At 40.8% G+C, this 10,106-nt stretch overlaps 1 protein-coding gene across 2 annotated transcripts in view; it reads left to right on the top strand.

The window, feature by feature from the left end:
* The window catches only part of PDZRN3 (PDZ domain containing ring finger 3), a 240,034-nt gene that overhangs the window by 55,373 nt on the left and 174,555 nt on the right, over positions 1 to 10,106 (top strand). The gene's annotated exons all lie outside the window — the stretch shown is intronic.

Below are 10,106 nucleotides of genomic sequence, written 5' to 3'. Positions count from 1 at the left end.
GTGAGGCAATGTGATAAAAGGGGTGTATGATTTAGAATAGGTGAGCTGGGTTCAAACTTTAGCTGCAGCGCATACCTTGGGCCAGTTATTTTACTTCATAAGACCTCAGTTTTTTCATCTGGAAATGGGAATAATGATACCTGCGTCCTGGGAGAGAACGGGCAGAACAAGAATTTCAGCAAGGCTCTATCATTTCAATTATCCTTCCCCTGCTACAGTGCGAATCTGTCTTAAAGACTGTAGGTCTGGCTTCTGCTAATCAAAGAGAAACAGTTACAGCATAAACCTGGGCTACTGTGTTGCCCTGGGATATGCACATCACCTGTTTTAATCCCAGGATTTTACTTTCCTCCTAGTGCTATGGCTGAATATTTAATTTTTAGATAATCGTGTAACAAATATCACGTATTAGAAGGTAGGGCTATAAAAAGAGTATGCCACAAACAGAGTTTGGTTGTTGGCCAGCAAGTCTCAAGCTGCCTCTGCTGCCATGTGCTACCATATCAAAAGAGTTGCCCGGGAATCCCCTGCTGACATCGGTCTGTCTCACGTGGGTGATATTTGGAAGGTAGTTTTGGTGTGTATTTGTGTTGATCATTATAGTAATGACATGCATTTACCACAGTTCTGTAGGAGAGCGACTCTCAGCTGTGGTTTAGAGACAGCCCTTTGGATCTCCAGGTATCTCAAAGGCTATAAAACTTCTCAAGTCAAAACTAGTTTTAATTTTACTGCTTGAGAGATGCAGTATGAAACATATGACAGCAATGAGTGTCTATTTTTGTAGCAACTCAAGCCGCCTGTTTTTTTAGGGGAAGATTTATAATAAAAGCACATAACTGTAGGGCTTTTAACCTTGATTTTAAAAAAGACTTTCCTGTTCATTATCATATCTAGCTCTGGGGAGATGGGCAGGTTAGTGATGATGTGCACCATTTTACAGATGAGATCCCTGAGGTGGCTTTGTGGCTTTGGTCCAAGAAGCCATTTATTTTTGACTCCTGGCTTCACATGGCTCCTCCCTTGACTGGCTCCTTCTTATCCCTAATCCCCTATCTTTGTAGCTTGTCTGTTACCTATCAAAGGAAGCCATGTCTGATTTCTCTATTGGAAGTTAAACTGTTTTTCCCACCTCTGGTTTCCCTTCAACTCCTTATTTATTTCATTATTGCATTAGCCACTAGTTTTATTTCTTGGGTTTTCAACTGGTAATTATTTAATTTTATTGATGAGTCTGTTTCCAGCATAAGAACAAAAACACATAAACTCCATGAAGGCAAGGACCCCATCGTTGTACTTCTGTTGCCCTAGGGTGGTGCCTGACACAGCAGACACCCTTTGTTAACGTGTTTGGAAGGGAGATAGAAGCTAAGTTTAAAAGACTAAGCTGATCTTTGAGTGTCTATGTTCCAACAGCAGAAAATGGACTAGAGGAAGGCTGTTTGAGGTTTGAGAATTATTATGAAAGGACATTTTTACAAATGAACTAGGTTTATACTTCAATATGTGTAGAGTTCTCTGAATCATGTCTGGCAGATAAATAAGACTTGCTTTGGGGGGAGTTTTTTTTAATTCAGTGGGCTTTGAATTAGAAGGAATTCCAATGCTTGTTCTTGTTCTGCTTGAGTAGAATTGATAAAATCTGTTAATCATCAGTTTTGCTTTAAACCCTTGAGGAATTTTTAAACTTTGGGAACTCAGGTCATGATTTTGAACTTTTATTTCTAATAATGTTCCTGGCGTTTTTTAAAAACCAGATTTTGTTGTTACTATTTTTTTTTAATCCTTCTCATATGCATATATAGTTTGAAAGTCTTGTTCCTAAATCCCCATTTTACAGATTGTAGAGTCCAACATATGGAAATAATTAAGGCATTGTCTGCTCAATGTGGAAATATCCAGGAAAGTTATGAAAAGCTCCAGGAAGGATAGATGTCCATGTTGATCAAACTACCAGGTTCTTAAAATGTGTTGCTTTTACATTGTGTCATATGGGTGAAGCAGAACAATTCTGTTCTGGATGACTTTTGGAAGGCATGTCTAATAATAACTAGGTTTTTCTCGTATTTTTTCCACTGGGTCAACTCTATTACTTTAGATATCTGGGGCTACAAGTAATAGAGATTTCAAATCCAAATAGCTTAAACATGTTATTTTAGGTACAAGGACAGGTGATTCCCAGGTTAGTGAGTTGAGGAGCTGGGTGGCCTTGTCAAGGATCCAAGTTGTTTGTGGTCATCCTTAGCATGTCAGAGTAGTCTCCTCGTGGTCAAAATATGGCTACCACAGATTCAGGCATTGCATCTCGGCATGACAGTCTCCAGAGACACCAGCAAGACACCGTTTTCTTGTCTTTGTAGGTGTGAAGAAGCTTTCCAAGAAGCTCTAGAACAGACTGCCCCTTGTCAGTGGTTTGCTGGACAGAATGAATCATGCCAGTAATCCTACAGTGGGCCATAAATTACCATGAATGGCTTGGACCAATTGGGATTTATGCGCTTTCTCTGAGGGCAAATAAAATACGGGTCACACCATCAAAGGAAAGGCAGCAAAGAGATGAGTAGGCAATAAGTGGTCATTGCCATACCAGATTCATCCTACTGGAACCCCCCTTTACGGATACATATTTTTTGCTCTCAAATAATGAGCATTTTCAAAATCAGGACAAAAGGGTGGTTCTTTGGTTGCAGAGTTCCTTACGTAAATTCGGATTTTCTGTCTAAATTTTCTAAGAGAATTTTATGGACAAAGACTTTCCTTCAGTATTTTACGGGTTGAATCTTGTGATCGCAGTTCATGTGAATATTTTGAGAAAATGTTATAACTGCATTTTAATCTAGAGACTTGTGAGCCTGCCTATTTACTGTTGAGATTTTCTGCAATCCTTGTACTAGAGGAAGTGTCATTTTGTGTAAACCAGGAAAAGAAATTGGTTCAAGTAAGTCTAATTGCAGAGTTGCTGAATGAAGATATCCCTTTCTCTCTCTTACAACAAAAATTTAAAATTTAATTTAAAATTGTCAAACAATGATCATGTCACATCTGGAAATTTCAGGTTTTTACTCCCTTGCTTTTTTTCCTAATTACCTGAATGCTCTGGATATTCAGACTTTCAGCTGTTTGACTTTGCTGGAGGTAAGGGAAGGTATCCAGTTTATTTCACTTTTCTCAGATGTGACTCATTTCTTTGACATAAAAATCCTTATCTCACAGGATAAGCCTCAGGAATTGGTTTGAAGAATGAAGACAAACCTGGCTTTTATGAGAATAGGGAATTTTTTTTATTGGAAGCATAGTTTCCAACAGAGAGTCAGCTTGGAAAGCGGTAGGATTTGTCCCAACTTCTCAGTGGAAGGTGAAATAAGACCACAGATTTATCAGCCTGATCCTTAGAGACAACATTCAGAAACATGAACTGTTAGTTCATCCAGTGTTCTCTCCTTTCAGATGAGGAGATGTAGGCCTAGAGAGATTAAGTGACTTGTTCACTTCCATTAATTTTTGGTGGATATAGGCCGGGCATGGTGGCGCACGCCTGTAATCCCAGCACTTTGGGAGGCTGAGGTGGGCGGATCACAAGGGCAGGAGTTCAATACCAGCCTGACCAACATAGTGAAACCCTGTCTCTACCAAAAATACAAAAATTTAACTGGATGTGGTAGAGGGCACCTGTAATCCCAGCTACTCGGGAGGCTGAGGCAAGAGAATTGCTTGAACCCAGTAGGCGGAGGTTATAGTGAGCAGAGATTGCACCACTGCACTCCAGCCTGGGCAACACAGTGAGACTCCATCTCAAAAAAAAAAAAAAAAAAAAAAAAATTGGTGGATATAGTATTTCCCTAAAGCCCTGGAGAACAGGTGGTATATACAGTATTGTATGGTGCTATACTGTCTGATATTGTGTATACAGTTACCTTAACACTCTGTACTTGGGTAGCTTTGATAATGCAGATGTAGAAATTGGTAGTGATGGTGGTAATGAAGATGAGGATGATCATGAAAATCATAAGAGAGCAGCTACCTGACATTTATTGAGCACTTACTATATGCTGGGCAACATGCTTACAGCTATTGGCTGTAACACAATAATTATATTATTGCCCCATTTGACAGATGAAGAAAGTGAATTTAGAGGTTAGACTTGCCCAATGTCACACAGCTGGAAGTAGCAGAGTTAGCATTCTAGCTCATATTTGCCTAATTTCAGACCCTGAGTTCTAAATTATGAGGCTTACCACTAATTACTGGGGAGGGAAAGGATAGTGTTTATGAAGCTGAGAAGGAACGTTCCTGAGTGGCACCAGGAATGACCTGGAAGAGTGAAAAGCCCTCAGAGGGATTGGACCATCCAGTGCTCATAGGGGATTATGTAGATCAGGTGAAAATTGGACCTGCCTCATCAATCCACAAGAGAAAGTGCAGGGTGGAGAAGAAACCTCAAGGAAGGGGGTTGAGCTTTGAAAGGAGAGGTTGGCTACAGGTGCTGGAGGGGCTGATGGAATGTAGATGGGGCAGAGGTTGAGATCCTGGCCCTCCCATGTCACACACCTCAAATTGAGGCCACATGGCTGTCAGCGAAAACAGACCTAGGTGCTGGTTTCAATAAAAGGTGGGACTAGGACGCAAGGGTAGGGAGGGCAGAGAACGGCTAAGGTCTGAACAGCTCTGCAAACTAGGTACATGGCTCCCAGGATTATCACACACATTTTTCACATGGGAAGACAGAATTTTCGAGACGTTAAGTGACTGTTCTAAATCATTCAGCTGAGGCTTTCAGTCCCCATATTTGGAATATTTGGTGTAGAATTATACAGGCTTGGCTACGGAAGGCATGACTCGGGCAGAGAGAACTAGAGGAACCAGGAAGAGGGCAGAATAGGCACAGCCTCTAAACCAGCAACCATGCTCACAGCAGCCCAGAAGCCCAGGGGAGAACGTGTGTGTTCAAGGTGGTTGCATGTTCATGATTATAATTACACTAACACCCAGTAACCGAGAGGTTACCTCGTGGTTATGAGCCTAGGCTCTGGAGCCAGCCTGCCTCAAGTCCTACCTCTGCATCTTCTCGCTGTGTATCTTCTATCAGATTGTTTTCCCCCTCTGGGCCTCAGTTGCCTCTTGTGCAAAATTGGAATAATAATTATACCTCATAGAATGTTGTAAGAGTTTAATAAGCATGTAGAGCAGGAGTCAGAAACCTTTTCTATTAAGGACTCAATGGTAAAATTTTTGGCATTTATGGCCGTATAGTGTCTGTCATGACCACTTAACTCTGCCATAAGTTGGTAGAAAATTCAGGCATTTAAAAAATCTGTTTGCCATAGGAAATTTGCAAAAGCCCACAGCAGGCAAATATCTCTTGATTTATAAATGAAATTGTATAAAATAGTAGCCATAGAAAGTAGAGTTCTGATTCCAAATTATCAACACAGTCGTGCAGGAAACAGGCAACTTTTTAAAAAATACAAGGTTTTAGTCTGTGTAAAGGTGATTATAAGAGGTATGTTCCTTCTACAGGTCTGCTTAGCTTTCTCCTAAACAATGCTTTTGATTTATCCAGCTCATCTTTTTTTTAATAGAAAATATAATTTGGCGGCCAGGCTCGGTGGCTCACACCTGTAGTCCCAGCACTTTGGGAGGCCGAGGCAGGCAGATCACAAGGTCGGGAGATTGAGACCATCTTGGCGAACACAGTGAAACCCCGACTCTACTAAAAAATACAAAAAAAAAAAAAAAAAAAAGTAGCCAGGCATGGTGGTGGGCGCCTGTAGTCCCAGCTACTCTGGAGGCTGAGGCAAGAGAATGGCATGAACCTGGGAGGTGGAGCTTGCAGTGAGCAGAGATCGTACCACAGCACTCCAGCCTGGGTGACAGAGCTGGAATCTCAATTAAAAAAAAAAAAAAAAAAAAAAAGAAAGAAAATATAATTTGGCAAGTTGCAGCCCATGGTTAAATAAGTACCACCAGAAAGTCTGAAAATGTATTTTCCATTTATAGAAAAAAAGGGTTACACTGACTTAGAAATGTTTTATGTTGACAGTATCACTTAAAGGAGATATACCTCATTCTTAATGTGAGAAGTAATTGAGAAGTGTATCTTGGAATCATTTCTGGTAAAGAATTCTCTTGCCCTTTCCCCAAATTAAAAAGAGGAAGAAAACCAAATGAAGTACAAAAGCCTTAAATTTCAGTGAATAGACAGCTGTGCTATCTATTCAGGCTTTGATGGTGGGATGGGTGGGCCCCATATGAATCCATTGTACCCCAAATTATGTAAGCTTCAGAAGCAGTTGCACTACACGAAGTCCAGAAAATGTAGATGGCGTGCATTTAACGGGGCTGACCTTGGTAAATATAGAGTTGTGGACGAGAGAATGGTTTTGTGATACAACTTCACCAAAAGCAAAGTGAGGTCTGAGTAATGATACACTTTGTATGTAGTTTACAGGGAATGGAGACTTTTTTGTTTTATTCTTTTAAAGGGACTCTGGAAACCACATCTAATTCCAATCTAATGAAACACTTCCTAATGCCAGGGATTTCTCAGGTCAGTGTCCTAAGAGAGGCATCTCATGCCTGTCTTGTACTGGATGTCCTATGTACAAAACACTGACCCTGGTGATGTTCATGGTATTCTCGTGCCTCTTTTTTATCTGTTGGACATGAATATATCAAGGGTCAGTTAGCTCCCACTGCGTGCAGTAGAGAGAGGTAGGGAGAGAATACTGAGATGTCAGTTCATACAGCTCTATACATGTGAGTGTAATGGGGATTTAGGCTTTTCTATTCTGTTTTAGAAACTGAAAATCAAATCAGATCAAAAGATGGTTTTTGACCAGAATTTATAAATTTCCTAGTGAGTGTTGGCACTGAAATTTAAGGAGCAGATGTATCTTCTTGAAATTCAGGAAGCTTACATGAATTCCTAATGAAAAACAAATAGCTTTTCCAGCAAAAAAAAAAAAAAAAAAAAAAAAAAAAAAAAAAAAAGGTGGGGGCGGGGTTTCTCTGTGATGTTAATTGTACCAAGTTCTGATTATGTGTTTCAAATCACAGTAAAATTCGAGGAAAGAGGATTTTTTTTAAGTTTGCTTGTCTGGGAATTGAGACGTGGGAGTTCAGGAGTTCTGGCCCAAACATGTGCTTCTGAAAATGGGGTAGACAAGTGCACAAGCATCTGCATGTGAGGATCCGCATGCGAAGATGCACGTGAAGACCACAGCTTCCTTTCCTGTCCTCTCCATGTGAGTGCATCATTCTTCAACAGTAGTTCAGTTCAGCCTTTCTTAGATGATAGCCTTGCAAGTGAACGGACAAGCAAAGGCAGTTGCTGAGTAATAAAGCTTCCGTGCTTACGCATCCAAATGTTTAGGATACACCTGCGATGTCTCTCTTACTGAATAGAAACAACATCCCTGGAAGCTCTAGACCTCTGAGGCACCCCAGCTTTCCCCGGTGAGTACATTAACCTTTTCCCTTCTTGACATGCTGTGGAATCAGCTGGAATGCTCATTTCATTGTAGCCACTGGACAAAAATGCAGCTTGCCCTGGTCACAACAGTAATGACGGTTAAAGTACGGGAGTTTGTCTAAGAGGGGGTGAACCCTAATGGTTAAAAGGTTGACAGCTTTCTGAATGTTTGCCACCTCTTCTTAAAAGCAGCTTCACCAGAGCAGTTTGGCAAAGGTAAAAACAAAACAGTTATACTGCTTGCAGCTCTAGGATTTTAAATCACAAACTGTATATTCAACCATCCAGTAGACCAATGAGAAGTAAAGAATCCTGGCTGAAGGTGAGAAAGTCTTGTGTGTAAAGTTGATTGCCCTGATCTCTTTATGTGGTTATGTTCTGCTAATAGGCAAATTCACTTAATTTTTACATGGTTTCCCCGGATGAGCTGTTTACATAGTTGCTTGTTCTTCTCTCCCCTTCCCTCGTCTTCCCTGCTTCTCTGACCAACACCATCTAGACCTAGTGAATAGACTTTAGTGTACAAATGTGCCAAACTCATTTCATGCGCACGAGCTGTGACTCATTGTCAGTCACCTGGAGCCTAGGGGGCTTTCTGCATTAGGAAACCTTTTACTCCTAATAATGCTGTTTTCTGGATCACGAGTAACGCTCAGCCATGGCTGTGCTAAATACAGAAATATCTGTGTTCTAAAATCTCCATCTCCACAAAATTAATCTGATGCTGATGCAAAGGGATCCATCTGCCGAACATTTCCCAAGAATATGGGAGAAGGGGCAGACACAATTGAGTATGCAAAGGTGCATTTAAACATTTTAACCCCTTTGAATGATGAGTAGGTTGAGTATTTCTCAATGTAGCAAAATGTGTCTGGCACGCCATTGAGCAGGCATATTTAAATGATTTCCCCGTTCTTCCACCACATAAACAGTGGTGCAAATTTTCTTATGGAAGATGTTGTTTCTCCATCTGTATATTGCGCTCCAGAGCTTTTGCTCCCAAACATACCCTTGTATTGTTGGGGGATGGGAGCACTCAGCCTCGAGGTTGAATTCTGTCCCTTATTCCACTCACCCTCTCTTTCCTGGCCTGTTTCTTCGTCGGTCAAATGGGGACAGTAGTAATGGTAAGTCATAAGATGCTTGTAACTTGGCAGATATGTGAAAATTGTCCAGCATAGCTTTTGGCACATAAAAGGAGCTCTTCCAAAATGTTTTTCTTCTTTTGAGGGTTTCCAGGAAAAAGATTTTGAGGAAAAAGGTTTCAGGCCTTATTGGATTAAAGTCATGTTCATACCTACAGATTGTGGTTCTCTCAAGAGCAGGCACTGTCTGGTGCAGACTCTGGGAGATGTCCCCTGCAGAAACCTAAGTTTTAACATAACCCATGCTAATTACATCATGTCAGTGACAGTGGGCATGGCAGAGCTGCTCCCGCCCCTGACAGAAAATAGTGTATGTGATTTGTAAATGAACTGTGTGCTCACGTGTTCTCTGGGAATGTAAATATTGACTCTAAGGAAGAACTGAGATAATTTTGTGGTGAGATAGTTTCTAGTTGTTTAGGCTTTCATTTTGCTTTGTTTTAATTGCATACACATTGAAACTATATTCCAGCCTTGGCCAAACTTCAGTCATTCAGATACCACCATCTACCCTTCTGTTATACATGTTGTTATTTAATATTTTTATTTAAATCCCCTCTTTTAAAATGTAAACTTATTTTCAAAGCAAACCGTCTCTTTCTTACATAAATAGGAAACAAGTATCACATGCAGTAACTAGAAGGTGGCCTTGATGTGCAGTGAAAAACAACATCTTCAGATCAACTGAAGGCTCCAAGGCCTGAAACTCATGTGCAAGAGAGTGACTAGCAAGTGTGTGAGAGGCGTTTAAGACAGTTTCACACCAAACAGAGAGGTTCTCCTTAATATAGACTCCTGAGACAAGTTTGGAAGGTTTTCTTGTTTGGATTCTTGTGTCAACATATTTTGTAGATTAGACCTCATTGAATGTCATAATCTCATCTTTTATTGATATCATTGTCATTGAGGGGTTTTGTCATCCCTTTCCATAAAATGGCACTGGAGACAAAAGAAAATAAAATTCTACACATTGCTGGGCCAAACTGTGAAACTGTATTTAAAACAGAACAAAACCCACAGTTTTGAGTAACTCTTTCTCAGTTAAGCCTTCAGGTTGAGAACAACATTGTCAACCGGGCATAATATTAATTCCAAACCCACTGAAAGGCATCAGGCAGAGAAAGGTTGTGACAACCCCCGCCATCCCACTAATTGCGGTTAATTGTGTCTGCCTGGGTGTTCCAGTTGCTTGGTGTGCCTGGGGTCTTATTGAGGATAGGAACTGTGTCTCAACACTACTATAGCATTTCTCGTGAATTCTTAGCCTAGTAAGATGCATGTGGTCAATTCCATCAATAGTTCTTGGGTAAACTTGAAGCCTCCCGCAGCTTGCCAAGCAGAGCAGATGCATGTCCTTGGAAGCACTTGTGATCCCCTTTGCTTAGGCTGTCAAACAGTGCAGCTCTGGGCTGTTCCTGGCTTGTAGGGTTAATGTCGAACCTCATAGGCTTAAGAGAGTCCATGATTAAGAGGCTATTGTAAAGCTTACA

Source organism: Macaca thibetana, chromosome 2 (genome assembly GCF_024542745.1).
Source record: "Macaca thibetana thibetana isolate TM-01 chromosome 2, ASM2454274v1, whole genome shotgun sequence".
In the NCBI taxonomy this organism is placed as follows: Eukaryota; Metazoa; Chordata; class Mammalia; order Primates; family Cercopithecidae; genus Macaca; species Macaca thibetana.
The sequence above is the reverse complement of the archived record's forward strand: the minus strand, read 5'-3'. Positions and strand labels throughout refer to the sequence as shown.